The following is a 13572-nucleotide window of genomic DNA, read 5'->3' on the forward strand; positions in this document are numbered from 1 at the left end:
GACAGTGTGTGTGTGTGTGTGTGTGTGTGTTGAGAGAGAGAATGAGGAAGGGCAAAAGAAGTTGCAAGCTAGAGAAAGTAATAAGGATATTAATCTATTTGTGAGGGCAGAACTCTTAAACCCTAATAATTTCTTGTTAGACCCCACCTCCTGTTCCCCAACACAGATGCACTGGGAATTAAATCACAATATATGAGCTTCCAGGGACATATTTAAACTGTAGTAACCTTAAGCTGGTTGATTTGGCTTCAACAAAGAGCTAATAGGCCTCACTGGACATATTGCTTGCCCACTATTGGATAGAGCCAGAACACAAAGGTCATGCTATAAGGCAGAATAACTCTTCAAAGATTATTATAGCCAAAGATGAAACGGGCCACTCTATCAGGAATTATGTTCCTTGTCATTGTAGATGTTCATGATGAAGCCATATGGAATCTTGTAGAATTAGTGAAATGGATTGAGGTTTTAAGACCAGTAAGGGGACTTTTTTACCCCAAACTGTTGTGATTCTAAGGGACTTACAATTTAATCTGCAGTTATAACCTCTGCTCCGGAGTTCAGATATTTCTGAAATAATCTGCTGGGGGAATAGTCAAGGCTCTTCTCCAGCTGTTAACATCCAGGCCAAATTCCTTAATTTATTTTTTCCAAGCAGTTCTTTGTATGGATCCTGGACAAAGTACACAGTCAAATTTTCTGTATTTGTCATTTCGGATCTCCTAATTTGTTGTTTTTGTTTTGAGGCAGAGTCTTCATATATTTTCCAGACTGGACTTGAACTCACAACCTTCCTACCTTTGCTTTGTGACTGCTTGCATTGTAGACATAAACACCATGCTCAGCACATTTATTTTCCACTTTTTTTCTAGTTACAAGGCTTCAATACATAGGCCAAATAGGCCTTGAAATTGTGACTCTCCTGTCTCAGCTTGAATGCTGGAATTACAAGCATGTGCCACCATATCTACTTTGACATCTCTCTCATACTTGAAAAGCATTCAGGATAGAAACTCCTCAGAAATCCAAAATTAAAAACACATTTGGGTCATCAAATTGAAATTCAAGTCCTACTAATCAATCGATTAGTAAAGTTTTATTTGCAGTGGTCCTTATTTTCCAGCTTATTTTTCAAATGCTAGTTTCATCAAAAGCTTATTAGACAGTTAGTGTTTGCTGGGGGTTAGTTTGTTTACTTAGAGATGGTACATGGAAGGGAAGCACCAAAAGGTTAGAAGTTTTGTTATTGCCATAATCTGTCCAAGTTCAAGTTCATTGGTTAGTACAGAGCCATATTGGAAACTGGTTATTTCAAATTCTTTTGGAAATGAGTGTAAAGTAAATAAGGTTACTATTGCTGACTTAAGGAAAAGCAAAGTCCAGGTTTCTTTGCTTACCAGAGAATGTTAGCTGGATTTTATAAGCAAGAGCACACCTTAGCAAGATCACCTAAAAGCGAGTAGTGATGGTAAGGGCTTATTCCAATCCAGTGAAGAACTGCAACATGAATGTAAATGTGATTCTGAAGAGACTGGCCGAGGATCATCTTGATCAGAGAGACTGTGGGCTTGACATAGAGATAAAGAATGAGGCTGCCACCAGCAGACCACCTGTTTATTCTTAGTCCTTACTCACTTTGTGTATAACTCCACCTCACAGACAATGAGAGGAGATTATGAAGTAGAGTCTCATAGCTAATTTAATATGGGCGGGAAACTAGCCTCAGAAAACAACCCTAACAGATAGAAGGATCTAGAACACTCAAACATTTTTTTGTTAACTCCTTAGTTGTCTTTATTTGTATAAGTGGTCTCAGAGTCTCTGATGTCTGTTGAGGGCTGTGATGCTGGTTGGATATGATAAACAGTAGTGTTACCTTATAGGGAGTTGAGTTAAATGATATTTGGAAAGCTTTCCATGATTGGCATTTAATTTCCTTCTTTTTAAAAAATTATTGCTATTGGGCTGGGAAAGTGGCTGGGAAAGTGGTAGAGTGCTTGCCTTGCATGCCTGAGGCCCTGGGTTTGATTCCTCAGCACCACATAAGCAAAAAGAAAAAAGCCGGAAGTGGCGCTGTGGCTCAAGTGGTAGAGCGCTAGCCTTGAGCTGAAGAGCTGAGGGACAGCGCCCAGGCCCAGAGTTCAGGCCCCACGACCAGACCCCCCCCAAAAAATTATTGCTATTATAAAGGCGATGGACAGAGTAGTTACAGTTACATAAATCAGGTAAAGAGTACATTTCTTTTTGGACAATGTCATCCCTTCCTTCCTTCAGTTTTTCCCCTCCCTCCTCACCCACAAATTGTACAGTTTGTTTTCAACATAGTGTGTAGTGAGAACCACTGCTGCATTTACTCACCCAGGAATTTTTTTTAACAAATAATAATCACCCGAGGCTGGTGGTACAACTCAGGGGTAAAGCAAATGCTTTACATGTGTGAGGCCCTGGGTTCAACCCTCTGAGCCTGAAAAAATAAATAAAACCTACTTCGAAAGAAAAATAATCCCCAATTGATTGCAACATTAAGAACATTCTTAAAATGTTACCTTTGCCTTGCTCCCTAAACCCTAATTAGGAGGCTTGTGGAAAGTATTTTTAAGCATTCAAAGTCACTAATACCATAGTGGAGAAAGAACATGCTCTTCTAATTAAAATAGCAGATCCGTTATGTTCATAGAGATCTGGATAGAGAACATCTTTTTACTTGGGAATATAAGAGCGTAAACATTTTCTGATCCAAGGTTTAGGATTAGACAGAATTAGTTGACAAATGATTCCTTCTTTACACTGTGGAATCAGAGAGGCTGTTGAGAGGGGAATGTTTGCTGCAACATCTGTTTGTATTTACCTGTTACTTGGGCTCCTTTGGGGACCATCTAAATGTCATTTATCTCTGGCCCTTGAACTCTTTTCTCCCTTGGGGCACCACAGCTAATGACCCTCATGAGCAGTAAATTAGCAACATGTGGCCAATGAGGACTTCTGTTTTTCAGGCCAATTGCTTCCTTCCTTCCCTATCTGATGTGGCCGTTTGAAAGGGTAGTCACAGTATTCTTTGCTTGCTCTTTTGTTTTCAAGGCTAATTAAGGAAAAAAAGTACTCCTGGTCGGTGGTCTGGGCAACATTTTAAACCACCAAGTTCAGAGCTGAATTCTGAACAGGAATACAGCTAAGTCCTCAACTGATGGCATTGAGTCAATATACCAGGTGACTATTTTTTGTCCCCATAAACCCAGGATCCAGGAAGATACAGCACTGAATCAGGTACTTGGCTTCGTTTTGAGGGCTTTTTGAGCGTCAGATTTGTTTTAAGTGCTTCATGTTCGTTTTACATTTCTGTTTGCCTTTCATGTGCTCTGGTGACATCATCTCCCAAAGGGGTCAGTTGTATAAATCAGCCATTTTGATGAAAATTTTGAAGGATTAGTTTCTTTTGTGCCTGTTTTAGCAATATCCTGGTATACAATATATCTGTATCGCAATACACAGAATACTGGCAGCCTGATGTGTTGCATGAGGCCCACATGGTCTGATGGCTGCATGTCCGATTTTGAAATCAGATCAAGATTGGTTTAAATAGAAATTGTACCACTTTCCAGCCAGGTGACTTTCAGCAAGCCATATGAGTTCTTTGTGTCTCAGTTTCCTCATATGTAAAGCAGGAATACACATAGCTACCTCCCTGAATTGTTGTGCAGATGAATACACAGTACCAGGAAACAGGAAGCAAATCATCCATGCTAATCAGTAGCAGCTAACATGGACTGCACATTTGTTTTGAGATAGCAATTATGGGAATCTTGAAAGCATTTCTAGGCGATAGGAACCATTATTAACTTACTGGAGACAAAAAGAGGACAAGGTAGGTACTTACTTAGTATCCCAAAGATAGGGAATAGCCATACTAGGCTCCCAGCGATTTTGGCTGGCTTATGTTTCATATGTATGAATGGTAGGCATGAAGAGTTTTGCCACCTTTGCATGATCTCCCTGCATGCAAATGCCAGTGAATTATAGTCCTGTTGTCTCCTCTTTTCATTAGACTTAGTCAGAAGGGTGAGAAGGGAAAAATGGCATAACCGCATAACCAGAAGCACTGTGTTTTCAGTAGATCCTGGAAGACAGCTACAGTGGCTGGCCATAAATTCATCAGTAACTTGTCAACTGAGAACACAGACTGGTGCTATATTGTGTATACATGTCGTTCGAAATAAACACACAAACAGCAACAAAACTTATGTACATCTTTAAGTTACTTTGTTAGAAGGGAAGAGTCTTGAAAACAGAGAACTTATTAATACAGTTGAAATGACAAATGTCAATATTATGACCTTAATTATAATATTCTGAAAACATTTACTCCTACAAATTTAAATAGAAATACTATTTTGCTATCAATTGTAAGTACCTTCAAGATTTTAAAGATTAAGATATGAGTTGGACTGGGAAGTTGGCTCAGTGGTACAGTGCTTGCCTTGCATGCATGAGGTCCTGGGTTCGATTCCTCAGCACCACATAAGCAAAAAGAAAAAAGCTGGAAGAAGCGCTGTGGCTCAAGTGGTAGAGCACGAGTCTTGAGCTGAAGAGCTAAGGTAGCGCCCAGGCCCAGAGTTCAGGCCCCACGACTGCCCCCCCCCCCCAAAAAAAAGATATGAACTCGCTTGTTTATTATGTCTCTGCTTGGAAACCATTTCTGATACCCTCCTCCTGACAGATGCCCTTTCTAGAAGACTCCTGATCTCTGATAGTCACGATGCAAGATGTAACACAGCATATGTAATTGCCTCGCCTCTCTTCCTGCTCCAAGAGTTTCGGGAAGACTGTTCCTTTTATGCATAAATAAATTTTCACATAAAAAAAAATATCTGAGCTGTGTGTCAGTGGCTCATGTCTATAATTCTAACTACTCAGGAGGCTGAGATCTGAGGTTCATGGTTCAAAGCTAGTTTGGGCAGAAAAGTCCGTAAGATTCTTATCTCCAAGTAACCACTCAAAAACTGGAAGTAATACTGTGGCTCAAGTGGTAGAGTGCTAACCTTGAGCATAAACAGGCTCAGGGACAGTGTCTAGGCCTGGAGTTCAAGCCCTACAACTGACCAAAAAAAAAAAAAAAAAAGATTAAGAACTGTTATATAAACTCATATGTACAGCAAAATAAAAAGAAGATGAACAATTAAATTACAGTTACCATGGGAATTTGCTTTTTCAATTAAAATAATCACCAACAGATGAAAAAATGTGGTCTATCCACTAGATGGAATATTATTCAGCAATAGAAAGAAATTAAGAGCTGATAGATGTCACAACCTGGGTGTTACTCACTGCAGTCAAGAATCCAATGTATTTCCTACAAAATTCTGAAGAGTGAGAGAAGGAAGTAGGTAGGTAAGATATGGGTAAAAATGTTGATCAAGATATAGTGCCTTCATAAACTGCTTTGTTAAATGGAAATTCTTTTGTATAATTACATAAAGAAAATAGGAAAAAAATCATAAACCTATATAAAATAACCACCTCACAAAAGACCATAGATAGTATGATGATTCCATTTATTTATTCATTTATTTTTGTCGGTCATGGGGCTTGAACTCTGGGCCAGGGCACTGTCCTTCAGCTCTTCAGCTCAAGGCTAGTGCCCTACCGCTTGAGCCAGGGCACCACTTCCAGTTTTCTGGTGGTTTATCAGAGACGAGTCTCACAGATTTTTGCTGCCAGGCTGGCTTTGAACTGCGATCCTCAGATCTCAGCCTCCTGAGTAGCTAGGATTTCAGGTGTGAGCCTCCAACGCCTGGTCTGACGATTCCATTTATGTGAAATGTCCAGGAAGTCTTATCCACAGAGACAGGAAGAAGGTTAGTTCTAGAGACAGGAAGAAGGTTAGTTCTTTCATGAAGAGGAGTGGGAAGACACAGGGAACTGAGAAGTGACTTTTAATGTGTACTGCTTCAAGTGGTCATAAAATTACATTATGATAACAGTTGTATAACTCTGTAGAGATGCTAAAGTCTACAGAAGAACTTGATGAAACAAATTATTTCATAATGAATGTATCTTAAAAATTGCCAATCCATATTATAGGACGGAGTAGGGATAAGATGGGGTAGGGAGGGGAGTTTAGAAAGAAGGATTGGATAGGTAAAAATACAACCAAGGTATGTAATACGCATATAGGAAAAATCACAATAAGCCTCATTTTTTCAGAAGTATTCATTTGAACTCACAGCCTCAGGCTTGCTAGACAGGCACTCCAGCAGTAAGCCATGCCTCCAGCTTGAGCCTCATTTTTTGTAACTATTAATATTAGCTTGTGAGAAAGAGAAAAACCCAGTCTGTTATTTTTCCTACCTATTTACAAAATGATAACAACGATCTCTTTAGGTTTAGCAGCTTTTCTGAATAGAAAATTATGAACAAGGGTTATTTTATCCATCCCTAGTGTTTGATAATTAACTCACCATCCCTTTCTCACTTTTTAACCTATTCATCAAGTTCTAGACAGATGTAATGGAGTTCTAGAGATAGTTTTCTCTCCATTTTTCAGTACAATTCTTTTTTTTATTTTATTTTATTTTATTTGTGAACATACTGTACAGAGGGGTTACAATTACATGGGCAGGATAATGCGTACATTTCTTATCAAGCATTGTAGCCTCCTCCTTTGTTTCCCCTTCCCATCCCTTCCCATCCTCCTCCCCCCTCCCTACCCCCCTCTCCCCCCCCCCCCAGCAAAGTTGTAAAGTTCGTTTTCAACATAATGATTTGTAAATCTCATTGTTGCAATGGGTCCACCTGTATCCCTATTTAAATGATTTGTTTTTTCCCTTCCCCTCCACAAATTATACCAACTTCAAATACAGTGAAAGCAGGGGTTATACCGTGGGGGAGGGACATACAAAACAACAAAGAAATAATCTTATAAATGTGTTAGAAACAATTACATGAAAGAAAAAACATTTGAATACATATCTTAGGGTTCATTTCCCTAACATCAAATTATCTGACCTTTTCTGCTTGACTCAGGCATATACTAGTTACTGCAAATAAGGGAAACCATGGGACCTATGTTTCTTTGGTCCTGGCTTACTTCATTTAATATAATTTTTTCCAAGCCTTTCCATTTCCTAACAAATGGGTCAATGTCATTCTTTCTGATGGAGGCATAAAATTCCATTGTGTATATATACCACATTTTTTTGATTCATTCATCTACTAAGGGCATATCTTAGCTATGGTAAATAATGCTGCAATAAACATAGTCGTGCTGGTAGCTTTAGTGTGGTCTTGTTTGTGATCATTTGGGTAAATGCCCAAAAGTGGGATTGCTGGGTCCTAGGGGAGCTTTATGTGGAGTCTTTTGAGGAACCTCCATACTGCTTTCCAAAGTGGTTGAACAAGTTTACACTCCCACCAACAATGCAGTAAGGTTCCCTTCTGACAGAATAATTTGCCTCACACTTTTCTTGTACTGACTCCAGAAGGTGTGCAAGGGGCCAAGAATACCTGGGAGTGGGTACTGGCCTTGAACTCTGCAAACACACTTCCCCTTCTATCCCTCACTGGAGGACTTGACTTTCATCCAGGGAGAACAACAGGGCTGGTGGCCTAAGGAAATAATCCCCACATTCACAAACCATAGTGACTTACCCTGGGGATGTCACAAGCCAATCAAACTTGGATGTTTGCTTCAGAAAACAGAAGGTGAAGACATATAACATGACAAATTGACCCAGGGTTGTGTGTTGGGGTTTGTTTCTGACTGTGCACATCCTCAGTGAGCAGTCTGTGCAATTGTAATGAGTGCCAACATGTTTACTGATTACCTATTAGTGAACTGACTGTTCAGGCAGATAGTTTGCCTTGAGCTAGACAAAGCTTGTACTCTTCCTTCTCATTTGAAAGAAAAACAAAACAAATAATAATTGGATAACTTGCATGAGAAAGTTTTGTTTGATTTGGCTGGATTTGGTTTGTAGTTTACCTACAACAGGATCAAGAGATCAAAATATCTTGATTCAAAGGAACTGTCATTTCAACCAAACAGAGAGAATGAGCCAGAGAGGAAGTATTGGGAAGGATAGAGGTGAAAGTAGAAAGGGCAAGGTCCAGGTGTCATCACGGGAGCTTGGAGCTCTTCTGCTTTTGCTGTCTATTCATTTAGGTTCTGTGGATCATTTCACAGAGGATGGACAAACTTATTTCCCCCCACTCTCCTCTCCCTTTCCTGCAGGAGATCTGGGGAAGAGCAAAGAAAGTCTGTAGCATAAGGATCAGCAGCGACTGAGTCTAGTCATGTTACAAGCCAGTCAAAGTTTTGATGTTTACTTCAAAAAGCAGTTTCCTTATAAAGAGACTGGTATTGGCTGTGGACTTTGGGCTGGTCTCTGAATCCTTGTCAAGAATCACTTTTCAAAGAGGACGTTTAGCTCTAAAATCATATGAAGTCAGAGGCTTAGCAAGAGCAGTGGGAACAAATGGAAACTATCTCACAATATCATTCGTTTGGATGATGTGATGGGTTGAGTTATTTTCGCTAGGAAAAGGATGTTGAAGTTTTCTAGTGTCTCCCAACCTGACTTCATTTGATAAATAGGGTCACAGTGGATGCAACTAGGGAAGATGATGTCATCCTGGAATAGGGTAGGCCTTTAACTCAGTGTCATTGTTTTCCTTAGGAAAAGGAGAGGAGAGACACACAAGGAGACACCACGTGATGGTAGAGATGGAGTGATTCAGTGACAAGTCAAGGCATGTCGAGCATTGCTGCCACCACCAGAGGCAGGGCAAAGGGGAGATTCCAGCAAGGGAGGCTGCTAGCCTCCAGAATAGGAGAAAAAAATGTTTCTAAGTTTTAAGTCACCTAGCTGTGGCACTTTGTTAGAGCAGCTATCAAAAGGGGGGGGGATACAGCTTATTTATGTTTGAATATGGAGTATATGTTTATAAACATATTTTTCTGCAGCCAAATCAGAATGCTTATGTGAGCCACTTCTCTAAGGATTTCCATTTTCCTTAGGCAAAACTGATTCTAGTTTGCCAGCCTACTCATATAAAATTGAGGAAGAAGTTGTAAATAATTTCAACCTCTACGTCCCAGATCTCCAGGAAAAGATCTTTGTGGCTTCTAAATCTTCTGGTCTCTTGACTTGGTACCCCAAACACTCAGAGGAACTAACATCCATTTCACCTGGCCTCTGTTCCTCTTCCCACAACATCAGTTCCATGTTCAGAACAAGTAACCCAAAGGGCATCCTATGAGATTTGAGAAGCTATTATTTCATTTTATTTTATTTTTTGAAAAGCAACTCTCAGACTGGGTGTTATTTTACTTTTAACTTTCCCCTCCAGTTAACCAATTTTTACTATGCATCTTGAACAATTGTGATCCTATCCTTACATAACCATTGTACTATTGTCCCCTATCCAAATGAACAGATGATAATTCACTGGTATCATATATACCATAGATCTGTTTGTGTTTGTTCAAAATAGAAAATGATCAGGTGACTAACTCTGTAAATCACTGAGGTTGAGAGAACTCAGAGAGACAGATTCTGTTGGTACCTTGACTGCCAAAGGCAGAAGTCACACAGTTTGTTTTTAAATATCAAAATCATTAGAGTGTCATTGAGGGCCTCAGAGATCATCCAGCTCAATTTCTCTAATGGAGAAGGGGCCATGGAGTCTTTGTGTGGGTAAATAGTTTTTTTTTTTTATAATGAATAAATTTATTGTCTTACAAAAATCATTGTCTAGAAATATGGGAATATGAGAAAAGATATTTGCAGTCAGGTGTCTAGTGGTGAACAGCCAGTACAATTCATCCAGGGGAAATCCAAGATGGGTAAATAATTTTTAAAAATTATATTTTGTATTATAAAGATACTGTACAGAGGGGTTACAGTTATATGAGTAAGGTAATGAGTACATTTGCTCTTGAGCATTGTTACCTCCTCAGTTTTTCCCCAGCCATCCCTTCCCTCCCCAATTCCTCCCTTCCTACCCCCTCCCCCACCAGAGTTTCAAGGATAGTTTTTGTATTTTTTATTTTTTTAAAATTTATTGTCAAGGTGATGGACAGAGGGGTTACAGTTTTACAGTAAGGTAGTGGGTATATTTCTTGTGGAACTTGTTACTCCCTCCTTCATTTTTCTCCCACTTTCCCTTTCCCCAACTCTCCCCACCACGCTTTACAGTTCATTTCCAACATACTGTCTTTTGAGTATCGTTGTTGCATTGGGTCACTCTTTGCCCTTTGTCTCACCATTTTGTTGTTCCCCTTCCCTAATTCAGATAAATGTATATAAAATACCCAGGGTACCAAAATCAAACAGTGACAACAGGTAATAAACCATAGGAAAATGAAAAAAAAAAGAAACAAGAAATCACATAGTACATTAAAATCAACAATAAAGTCTTTTGTCAAAACTGCATTTTTAAATTAGCAAGTCTATTGAAAAGCTTTCTAGATCCTTTACAATTTGCATGTCTGCCTCTCTAAATGGGCTTATCATTTTAATTTTTAATTTTTTATTGTAAAAATATTGCATCTGTTATTATTAGAATTCTTGATTATAGCCATTCTAACTGGGGTGAGGTGGTATCTCAATGTTGTTTTGATTTGCATTTTTTTATGGCTAGGGAGGTTGAGCATTTCTTCATGTGTCTATTGGCCATCCTTCTTTCCTCTTCAGAGAAATTTCTCTTTAAGTCTTTAGCCCACTTATTTATTGGGCAGTTGTTTCTTTGAGGGTTTGTTGTTGGGGGATTTAATTGTTTGAGTTCCAGGTATATTTTAGATATGAGACCCTTGTCCGTTTTATGGCTAGTGAAGATCTTCTCCCAATCCGTGGGCTTTCTATTGATCTTGCTAGCTATGTCCTTTGCCATGCAGAAGCTCTGCAATTTCATGCAATCCCATTTATCCAACCAACCTTTCTTTGATTTGTTGTGTTTCTGAGTCTCTATTAAGAAAATTTCAGCCTGTGCCAAGGAGACCTAAGGTTTCTCCTATTCCATCCTGTAATGTTTTCAGAGTGTCTGCTTTGACTCCGAGGTCTTTGATCCATTTGGAGTTGATTCTGGTGTAGGGTGATATATAAGGATCTAGCTTTAGTTTTCTACAAGTGATTAACCAATTTTTCCAGCACCATTTACTGAAGAGGCTGTCTTTCTTCCATTCTATTTTTTTAGCTCCCTTATCAAAGATTAGATGGCTATAGGTCTGTGGGTTCATTTCTGGGTTTTCAATTCTATCCCATTGGTCCTGAGGTCTGTTCTTGTGCCACTACAAAGCTGTTTTGATTACTATGGTTTTGTAGTAGAGTTTGAAATTTGGTATTGATATTCCTCCAGCACTGTTCTTTCTATTAAGGATCGTTTTTGCTATTTGGGGTCTTTTATTGCTCTATATGAATTTTTGGATTGCCTCTTCTATTTCCTTGAAGAATGAGGTTGGAATATTGATAGGTATTGCATTGAATTTGTAGATACTGTAAAGATCATTTTCAACATAATGACTTTGTTGCTGTTGTTTTTAATGTACTCATAGTCTACTATGTGATTTCTTTTGTTTCTTTTGTATGTTCTTCTCCCATGGTATAACCCCTGTTTTCACTCTATTTGATTCTGGTGCCCTGCATCTTGTATATACATTTTTTTTTGATTTGGGAAGGGGAAAGGAAATAACAAAATGCTGAAACAAGTATACAGGCTGACCCATTGTAACAATGAGATGTACAAGACACTGTGTTGTCAGGTTGACATTTACATGTCAACTTGACATGGTACAGAAGGGCTCCATAATTGGCAAAATGAATGTTACTGTTATTATGTCTCTGATGGTGATATAGAAAGAGAATAGTGTTTGAATCAGGAGATGGAATAAAGAAGGTGTGCCTTTACCAGTGGGCATTATTCAGTCCAGTGAAGCCTGAATGAGGATAGAGTAAAAAATGAGGACAGAAGAAAACCACCAGCTGGTGCTGGTGGCTCACCCTGTAACTCTAGCTACTCAAGAGCCTGAGATTGGAGGACTGTGGTTCAAAGTTAGCCACATCTGTGAGACTCTCATTTCTATTTAACCAGCAAAAAGCCAGAAGTGAGGGTGTTGCTTGAGTGGTACAGACCTAGCCTTGAATGAAAAAAAAAAAAAACCATAAGAGGCCCTGAATTCAAGCTTCAGTACTGGTACAAAACAACAACAACAACAAAACCCAAAATTAAAAAAATCCACTACCATCAACAAAAACTATGGCAAAAGTCAGAATTTCCTTTTTTTTTGCAGGTGATAACAATTTTACTCTGTCTTTGCAAATCTCTAGACTTTCAGATTTATTCCAGCTCCCTCTCTGGTTCTTAGACCATTGGCTTTTGGTTTGAGGTGTACCACCAGCCTCCTTGGTTCTGAGGCTTTCCCATTTTGGCTGAGTTATACCACAAAATTTCCTGAATTTGTAACTTGCAGAGTGCAGATTGTGGACGTCTTGGCTTCCATAATTGCCTAAGGCAAGTCCCCAAATAAAGATCCTTTTATATAGATTGGTTGCAGCGTGTCCTATTGATCAGTTTCTCTGCAGAATTTTAATATAGGCGCAGCAAAGGTATGTGGCATGTATAGGCACCTGGCAGCCTGGAGGCTAAGCAAAATTGAAGCCCATCCATATGCCTGACTTTCCATTTTGTCACAGCTTTTCCTTTTTCGGAATAGAGATGACACACAGGCTTTCTTAGTAGCCAAGTTCATTATGTAATTCTGAAGTTATTGTCTCTGGCTCTCTGGACTCGAAATTAGTTACACTTTAAGCTCATTTCCTGTGTGGAAATCGAGACCAAGAAGTCTGAATTTTCCTTTAGCTGCTCTATCAGGCTGTTGGAAATCATCACTATGTGAGACTCTTCTTATCAGTTGGACAGTCTTAATTACAATCCCCTCCTCACTGGATTTGCTCTCTGTGGGCAAACAAATGACTGATGTACAGGCTACTTAGAGACAGAGTTGTTGGGAAGATATGCTCATTTTAACCAAGTAGTTGTGAGAATTTGCCTGAGAGGTAGACAGTGCTCAGAAATAGGCCCTACAATGCCACTACAGCCTGGTATTTTCAACTCATGTTTCTTAGGAAACCAAACCAAACCAAACCAAAACCAAAAACTCTTTATATAAGAAACTGCAAAAGGCACCAGGAAGGTGAAACTTGGAATTGGACAAGCTTTTGAAATATTTGCTGAGCTGGTAAGATTTGCTTACGCAGTCTGATGACAACTTTCTCCTTGGATTGTTACACAGAAATCTTGGGTTGTGTAGACCTCATTGCTTTCTATTTACTCTGGGTCCAAAGTTGTGTTCTGGGTAATTTAAAATATCACATTGCAAAGCTGAAGATTTAACAAGTAACCATTAGTCATTATTTTTGTAATAGGATGCCATAACACCATAATAGGATGGTTTGACTCAAAAAGAATTACCCCCTTGGTCTCACTCTGGCAGTAAATTGGAGTACTGTGAACGGCGATTGCATTCAGTTAGTTGAAAGAAAATCAATCCTTTCTTCCCTTCCTCCCTTCCTCCCTTCC

At 39.2% G+C, this 13572-nt stretch overlaps 1 protein-coding gene across 2 annotated transcripts in view; it reads right to left on the reverse strand.

The window, feature by feature from the left end:
* Prlr (prolactin receptor) overlaps positions 1–13572 on the reverse strand; it is a 122042-nt gene that overhangs the window by 50623 nt on the left and 57847 nt on the right. The window contains exon 1 of one of the 2 annotated variants that reach the window (XM_042690584.1): positions 7645–7749. The exons of the other annotated variant lie outside the window; for it this stretch is intronic. The gene's annotated coding sequence lies outside the window, so the exon portion shown is untranslated. Of the gene's footprint in view, positions 1–7644; positions 7750–13572 lie in introns of those variants that run through there. 2 annotated transcript variants of the gene reach the window in all.

Source organism: Dipodomys spectabilis, unplaced genomic scaffold (genome assembly GCF_019054845.1).
Source record: "Dipodomys spectabilis isolate Male_0828 unplaced genomic scaffold, ASM1905484v1 ptg000138l, whole genome shotgun sequence".
NCBI lineage: Eukaryota > Metazoa > Chordata > Mammalia > Rodentia > Heteromyidae > Dipodomys > Dipodomys spectabilis.